This window comes from Saccostrea echinata, unplaced genomic scaffold (assembly GCF_033153115.1).
Source record: "Saccostrea echinata isolate AGI-Se365-2 ecotype Australia unplaced genomic scaffold, CSIRO_AGI_Sech_v1 ptg000020l, whole genome shotgun sequence".
In the NCBI taxonomy this organism is placed as follows: domain Eukaryota; kingdom Metazoa; phylum Mollusca; class Bivalvia; order Ostreida; family Ostreidae; genus Saccostrea; species Saccostrea echinata.
The window spans coordinates 6756393-6763925 of NW_026889769.1; the positions used below are offsets into that span (position 1 = coordinate 6756393).

General features: G+C 38.1%; 4 long non-coding RNA genes across 4 annotated transcripts; all 4 read left to right on the top strand.

Annotated features, from left to right (window-relative positions):
* The first annotated feature begins 1221 nt into the window (after positions 1-1221).
* On the top strand, positions 1222-2087 carry LOC133190132 (uncharacterized). Its single transcript, XR_009721569.1, has 4 exons — positions 1222-1316; positions 1423-1575; positions 1682-1834; positions 1941-2087. It is a non-coding gene; the product is annotated as an uncharacterized LOC133190132 (long non-coding RNA).
* A 636-nt stretch (positions 2088-2723) lies between these two features.
* On the top strand, positions 2724-3584 carry LOC133190133 (uncharacterized). The gene is made up of 4 exons (XR_009721570.1): positions 2724-2870; positions 2977-3129; positions 3236-3388; positions 3495-3584. It is a non-coding gene; the product is annotated as an uncharacterized LOC133190133 (long non-coding RNA).
* A 1042-nt stretch (positions 3585-4626) lies between these two features.
* Positions 4627-5129, top strand: LOC133190134 (uncharacterized). The gene is made up of 3 exons (XR_009721571.1): positions 4627-4721; positions 4828-4980; positions 5087-5129. It is a non-coding gene; the product is annotated as an uncharacterized LOC133190134 (long non-coding RNA).
* Positions 5126-5649, top strand: LOC133190135 (uncharacterized). The gene is made up of 3 exons (XR_009721572.1): positions 5126-5239; positions 5346-5498; positions 5605-5649. It is a non-coding gene; the product is annotated as an uncharacterized LOC133190135 (long non-coding RNA).
* The last annotated feature ends 1884 nt before the right edge of the window (positions 5650-7533 follow it).

The following is a 7533-nucleotide window of genomic DNA, read 5'->3' on the forward strand; positions in this document are numbered from 1 at the left end:
CCCCAACATCTCTATTGATCTTCATTAAAAAGGTAAGAAAGACAAAAACTACTTGTCACTTTAATTTTCACTGTTTGTAAATGAAGAGCTTCAAGTTCAGAGGTAAAGTGTATGTTAATCATTTGTTTGTTGACATCTGTCTGTAAAAAAATTCAGGAACACTACTGTAAATCTGGAAATTTTGGCATCAATTTACTTTCATGACTTTGGGTCAAAATGGCACATATTAGGTTTTATGACTCCAAATTTTGTGAATTCACATCGTTGCTATTGATCAAAACGTAGGGAAATAAACTAAAAAAATTAAGTTAAACCTATTTTTTATCAATCATGCTCAAGCTTTTTCTATCCAAAACAAATCCAAATGCAACAGTCTCTTCAACCATTGTTGTGTGAAAATGTGTCCTAGTGGTTTAGCAGTGTCCGCATTAAAAAATGGAATACTTGAGAAAGAAGGGCTTTGCAACAAAGCGTGGAACTTACGCCAACCCACAATCTGGAGGCTTTGAGGTCATTTGAATGACACATCATTTCCCGCAGTAAGATTTCTTTACTCTTGGTTACATAAAAAAGTTTGACTGTTAATTAATAGTATGTGTAAGATTCTAATGCATGTTAAAATGTATGTTGAAATTTATTTTTCAGATCCATGAAATGATGTACTGCTGTTGCTGTCAGTGAATACTTGTTGAAAGCTCCTGCCTGAGAAAGAAGGCCCTTTGCGACAGAGCGTGGAACTTACGCCAACCCACAATCTGGAGGCTTTGAGGTCATTTGAACGACACATCATTTCCCGCAGTAAGATTTCTTTATTCTTGGTTATGTGAAAAAGTTTGACTGTTTATTGATAGCATGTGTATGTTTGTAATGCATGTCAAAATGTATGTTGAATTTTTTTATTCAGACCCATGAAATGATGTACTGCTGTTGCTGTCAGTGAATACTTGTTTAAAGCTCTTCCCTGAGAAAGAAGGCCCTTTGCGACAGAGCGTGGAACTTACGCCAACCCACAATCTGGAGGCTTTGAGGTCATTTGAACGACACATCATTTCCCGCAGTAAGATTTCTTTACTCTTGGTTATGTGAAAAACTTTGACTGTTTATTGGTAGTATGTGTAAGATTCTAATGCATGTTAAAATGTATGTTGAAATTTATTTTTCAGATCCATGAAATGATGTACTGCTGTTGCTGTCAGTGAATACTTGTGTAAAGTTCCTGCCTGAGAAAGAAGGCCCTTTGCGACAGAGCGTGGAACTTACGCCAACCCACAATCTGGAGGCTTTGAGGTCATTTGAACGACACATCATTTCCCGCAGTAAGATTTCTTTATTCTTGGTTATGTGAAAAAGTTTGACTGTTTATTGATAGCATGTGTATGTTTGTAATGCATGTCAAAATGTATGTTGAATTTTTTTATTCAGACCCATGAAATGATGTACTGCTGTTGCTGTCAGTGAATACTTGTTTAAAGCTCTTCCCTGAGAAAGAAGGCCCTTTGCGACAGAGCGTGGAACTTACGCCAACCCACAATCTGGAGGCTTTGAGGTCATTTGAACGACACATCATTTCCCGCAGTAAGATTTCTTTACTCTTGGTTATGTGAAAAAGTTTGACTGTTTATTGATAGCATGTGTATGTTTGTAATGCATGTCAAAATGTATGTTGAATTTTTTTATTCAGACCCATGAAATGATGTACTGCTGTTGCTGTCAGTGAATACTTGTTTAAAGCTCTTCCCTGAGAAAGAAGGCCCTTTGCGACAGAGCGTGGAACTTACGCCAACCCACAATCTGGAGGCTTTGAGGTCATTTGAACGACACATCATTTCCCGCAGTAAGATTTCTTTACTCTTGGTTATGTGAAAAAGTTTGACTGTTTATTGATAGCATGTATAAGTTTGTAATGCATGTCCAAATGTATGTTGAAATTTATTTTTCAGACCCATGAAATGATGTACAGCTGTTGCTGTCAGTGAATACTTGTTGAAAGCTCCTGCCTGAGAAAGAAGGCCCTTTGCGACAGAGCGTGGAACTTACGCCAACCCACAATCTGGAGGCTTTGAGGTCATTTGAACGACACATCATTTCCCGCAGTAAGATTTCTTTACTCTTGGTTATGTGAAAAACTTTGACTGTTTATTGGTAGTATGTGTAAGATTCTAATGCATGTTAAAATGTATGTTGAAATTTATTTTTCAGATCCATGAAATGATGTACTGCTGTTGCTGTCAGTGAATACTTGTGTAAAGTTCCTGCCTGAGAAAGAAGGCCCTTTGCGACAGAGCGTGGAACTTACGCCAACCCACAATCTGGAGGCTTTGAGGTCATTTGAACGACACATCATTTCCCGCAGTAAGATTTCTTTATTCTTGGTTATGTGAAAAAGTTTGACTGTTTATTGATAGCATGTGTATGTTTGTAATGCATGTCAAAATGTATGTTGAATTTTTTTATTCAGACCCATGAAATGATGTACTGCTGTTGCTGTCAGTGAATACTTGTTTAAAGCTCTTCCCTGAGAAAGAAGGCCCTTTGTGACAGAGCGTGGAACTTACGCCAACCCACAATCTGGAGGCTTTGAGGTCATTTGAACGACACATCATTTCCCGCAGTAAGATTTCTTTACTCTTGGTTATGTGAAAAAGTTTGACTGTTTATTGGTAGTATGTGTAAGTTTGTAATGCATGTCCAAATGTATGTTGAAATTTATTTTTCAGACCCATGAAATGATGTACAGCTGTTGCTGTCAGTAAATACTTGTTGAAAGCTCCTGCCTGAGAAAGAAGGCCCTTTGCGACAGAGCGTGGAACTTACGCCAACCCACAATCTGGAGGCTTTGAGGTCATTTGAACGACACATCATTTCCCGCAGTAAGATTTCTTTACTCTTGGTTATGTGAAAAACTTTGACTGTTTATTGGTAGCATGTGTAAGTTTGTAATGCATGTCCAAATGTATGTTGAAATTTATTTTTCAGACCCATGAAATGATGTACAGCTGTTGCTGTCAGTGAATACTTGTTGAAAGCTCCTGCCTGAGAAAGAAGGCCCTTTGCGACAGAGCGTGGAACTTACGCCAACCCACAATCTGGAGGCTTTGAGGTCATTTGAACGACACATCATTTCCCGCAGTAAGATTTCTTTACTCTTGGGTATGTGAAAAAGTTTGACTGTTTATTGATAGCATGTGTAAGTTTATAATGGATGTTAAAATGTATGTTGAATTTTTTTATTCAGACCCATGAAATGATGTACTGCTGTTGCTGTCAGTGAATATTTGTTGAAAGCTCCTGCCTGAGAAAGAAGGCCCTTTGCGACAGAGCGTGGAACTTACGCCAACCCACAATCTGGAGGCTTTGAGGTCATTTGAACGACACATCATTTCCCGCAGTAAGATTTCTTTACTCTTGGTTATGTGAAAAAGATTGACTGTTTATTGGTAGTATGTGTAAGTTTGTAATGCATGTCCAAATGTATGTTGAAATTTATTTTTCAGACCCATGAAATGATGTACAGCTGTTGCTGTCAGTGGATACTTGTTGAAAGCTCCTGCTTGAGAAAGAAGACCCTGCTTGAGAAAGAAGGCCCTTTGCGACAGAGCGTGGAACTTACGCCAACCCACAATCTGGAGGCTTTGAGGTCATTTGAACGACACATCATTTCCCGCAGTAAGATTTCTTTACTCTTGGTTATGTGAAAAAGTTTGACTGTTTATTGATAGCATGTGTAAGTTTGTAATGCATGTCCAAATGTATGTTGAAATTTATTTTTCAGACCCATGAAATGATGTACTGCTGTTGCTGTCAAAGAATATTTGTTGAAAGCTCCTGCCTGAGAAAGAAGGCCCTTTGCGACAGAGCGTGGAACTTACGCCAACCCACAATCTGGAGGCTTTGAGGTCATTTGAACGACACATCATTTCCCGCAGTAAGATTTCTTTACTCTTGGTTATGTGAAAAACTTTGACTGTTTATTGGTAGTATGTGTAAGTTTGTAATGCATGTCCAAATGTATGTTGAAATTTATTTTTCAGACCCATGAAATGATGTACTGCTGTTGCTGTCAGTGAATACTAGTGTAAAGCTCCTGCTTGAGAAAGAAGGCCCTTTGCGACAGAGCGTGGAACTTACGCCAACCCACAGTCTGGAGGCTTTGAGGTCATTTGAACGACACATCATTTCCCGCAGTAAGATTTCTTTATTCTTGGTTATGTGAAAAAGATTGACTGTTTATTGATAGCATGTGTAAGTTTGTAATGCATGTTAAAATGTATGTTGAATTTTTTTATTCAGACCCATGAAATGATGTACTGCTGTTGCTGTCAGTGAATACTAGTGTAAATCTCTTCCCTGAGAAAGAAGGCCCTTTGCGACAGAGCGTGGAACTTACGCCAACCCACAATCTGGAGGCTTTGAGGTCATTTGAACGACACATCATTTCCCGCAGTAAGATTTCTTTACTCTTGGTTATGTGAAAAAGATTGACTGTTTATTGGTAGTATGTGTAAGTTTGTAATGCATGTCCAAATGTATGTTGAAATTTATTTTTCAGACCCATGAAATGATGTACAGCTGTTGCTGTCAGTGGATACTTGTTGAAAGCTCCTGCTTGAGAAAGAAGACCCTGCTTGAGAAAGAAGGCCCTTTGCGACAGAGCGTGGAACTTACGCCAACCCACAATCTGGAGGCTTTGAGGTCATTTGAACGACACATCATTTCCCGCAGTAAGATTTCTTTACTCTTGGTTATGTGAAAAACTTTGACTGTTTATTGATAGCATGTGTAAGTTTGTAATGCATGTTAAAATGTATGTTGAATTTTTTTATTCAGACCCATGAAATGATGTACTGCTGTTGCTGTCAGTGAATATTTGTTGAAAGCTCCTGCCTGAGAAAGAAGGCCCTTTGCGACAGAGCGTGGAACTTACGCCAACCCACAATCTGGAGGCTTTGAGGTCATTTGAACGACACATCATTTCCCGCAGTAAGATTTCTTTACTCTTGGTTATGTGAAAAAGTTTGACTGTTTATTGGTAGGATGTGTAAGTTTGTAATGCATGTCCAAATGTATGTTGAAATTTATTTTTCAGACCCATGAAATGATGTACAGCTGTTGCTGTCAGTGAATATTTGTTGAAAGCTCCTGCCTGAGAAAGAAGGCCCTTTGCGACAGAGCGTGGAACTTACGCCAACCCACAATCTGGAGGCTTTGAGGTCATTTGAACGACACATCATTTCCCGCAGTAAGATTTCTTTACTCTTGGTTATGTGAAAAACTTTGACTGTTTATTGGTAGTATGTGCAAGTTTGTAATGCATGTCCAAATGTATGTTGAAATTTATTTTTCAGACCCATGAAATGATGTACTGCTGTTGCTGTCAGTGAATACTAGTGTAAAGCTCCTGCTTGAGAAAGAAGGCCCTTTGCGACAGAGCGTGGAACTTACGCCAACCCACAATCTGGAGGCTTTGAGGTCATTTGAACGACACATCATTTCCCGCAGTAAGATTTCTTTATTCTTGGTTATGTGAAAAACTTTGACTGTTTATTGATAGCATGTGTAAGTTTGTAATGCATGTTAAAATGTATGTTGAATTTTTTTATTCAGACCCATGAAATGATGTACTGCTGTTGCTGTCAGTGAATACTAGTGTAAATCTCTTCCCTGAGAAAGAAGGCCCTTTGCGACAGAGCGTGGAACTTACGCCAACCCACAATCTGGAGGCTTTGAGGTCATTTGAACGACGCATCATTTCCCGCAGTAAGATTTCTTTACTCTTGATTATGTGAAAAAGTTTATAGTATTTAAACATTGGTGCATTTACCTAATGTGGGTTTTTGCATCACTAATTTATGCCGTTTCAAAAAGCGGCATAAGGCTGGGCCTAAGACTAAGACCTCTCCGATGAGTACTAAGCATGCGCAGATTGTATTCTGTTTGGTTTAGAGACTACAATTACATTTGGCGGATCAAATTAATATCAAACTAAAACCTAAATACAGAGGTAAGGCACAGAGAGCATTAGCGCAATTTTATGTTTTCTTTCTTCACCATCTTTTAAACAGATATATTACGCAAACCCATCTGTAATTTCAAGGTCAAAGCATTAAAATTTAATTACTATTTTTGTATGCTCAGATAAAAAAAGTCTTGATGGGTACGAATTACATTAGAAAAACATAAACGTGTACACGATAGTGATATTTCGATATAGAATCGTACATTAAAACCCAAACGATGTAGTACAAGTACTTGCGAAAAATTTGAATAAATTAAGCATGGAGAATTGTAAGAATTTTTCCTTTAAATATAAGCCATATTGCCTTTCACTTATTCTAAATACACATAAGGTAGTGGCAAAGGGCTGGAAGAGGCTCGTTGCAACAGTTTAAAAAGTGGAGGGGGGCAACTTCCCCCCCCCCCCCAAAAAAAAAAACCTAAACTTCAAAAATGGAGGAGCAACTTCCCAAATTAATGTGTGAAAAAAACTTCATTAACTGTCCATGTTAAAAACCTAAGTAACTGTCCAAGTCATGTTATTTGCCAAGTCCACAAGCTAATCAACTGTCCAAGTCATGGAATAATGGAATTTGCCAGTGCTCGACCTTACAGCGACAAGAAAGGGGGGGGGGGGGGCAACCAGTATCTTATGGAAAATTTAATATAGCAAAATATGTGTACTACACCTGGCCCCACTGCATTCTACGGCCCTTTTGAAAATTTAACAATTAATAAATAATACAGGTAAACTTCAGTATCTCGACATCGGATTTGTCGACAACCTGGAATATGTCAATGTCCTTCCGCGGTCCCTGCAGTATTTACTATATAAATGATTTGCAAAAACTCTGATACGTCGACCTCAATAATGTCGACAACCCGGGTTATCTCGACGTATATTCACAGTCCCAAGAGCAAGATTTACCCCGTATATGTTGACATCAGCAATTTTCTGCTCTACTGAACCTACGTGTTTGTCAGGTAGGGTCGCTCGTCACGCACAGATGACTCCGGGTATCTTGACGTCAAAATTTCACACCTTTCACACCCATGTTTTGACTGCTTGCTGCTTAATTAATTCTATAAACTGTGTTTGTGGGTGAATCCCAAGCCTCCTCGGCATCTTTGAGAAGTTAATTGGTTAATGTTCAGCTTGGGTAATATCATTGCTAAATCTACATGATTCTGCGTAAATGTACAGATGGTTATTTATATCGAAACCTACCATAACTTTTAAATTAGAAAAAGGTAACTAAATTACAATGAATAACAAACACACTGAACAATTCAAACTAAGGAATAAAAAGATGTTTTAATGATTTTTTGTAGATAAAATGTATTCAACAGGAAACAATCCAATTAACGACACAATTGACCAAATCAGTCGTAATCCATGCATCTGTAACATCACTACGTTAGTTTAGATACACAAATCTCTTAAAAAATAATTTTAATGTACATTCTTCCTGAATGAAATAAGAGAAAAAAATAATCCACATTTATTTTTTTCCGTATAGCGGATGTATACTTTATACG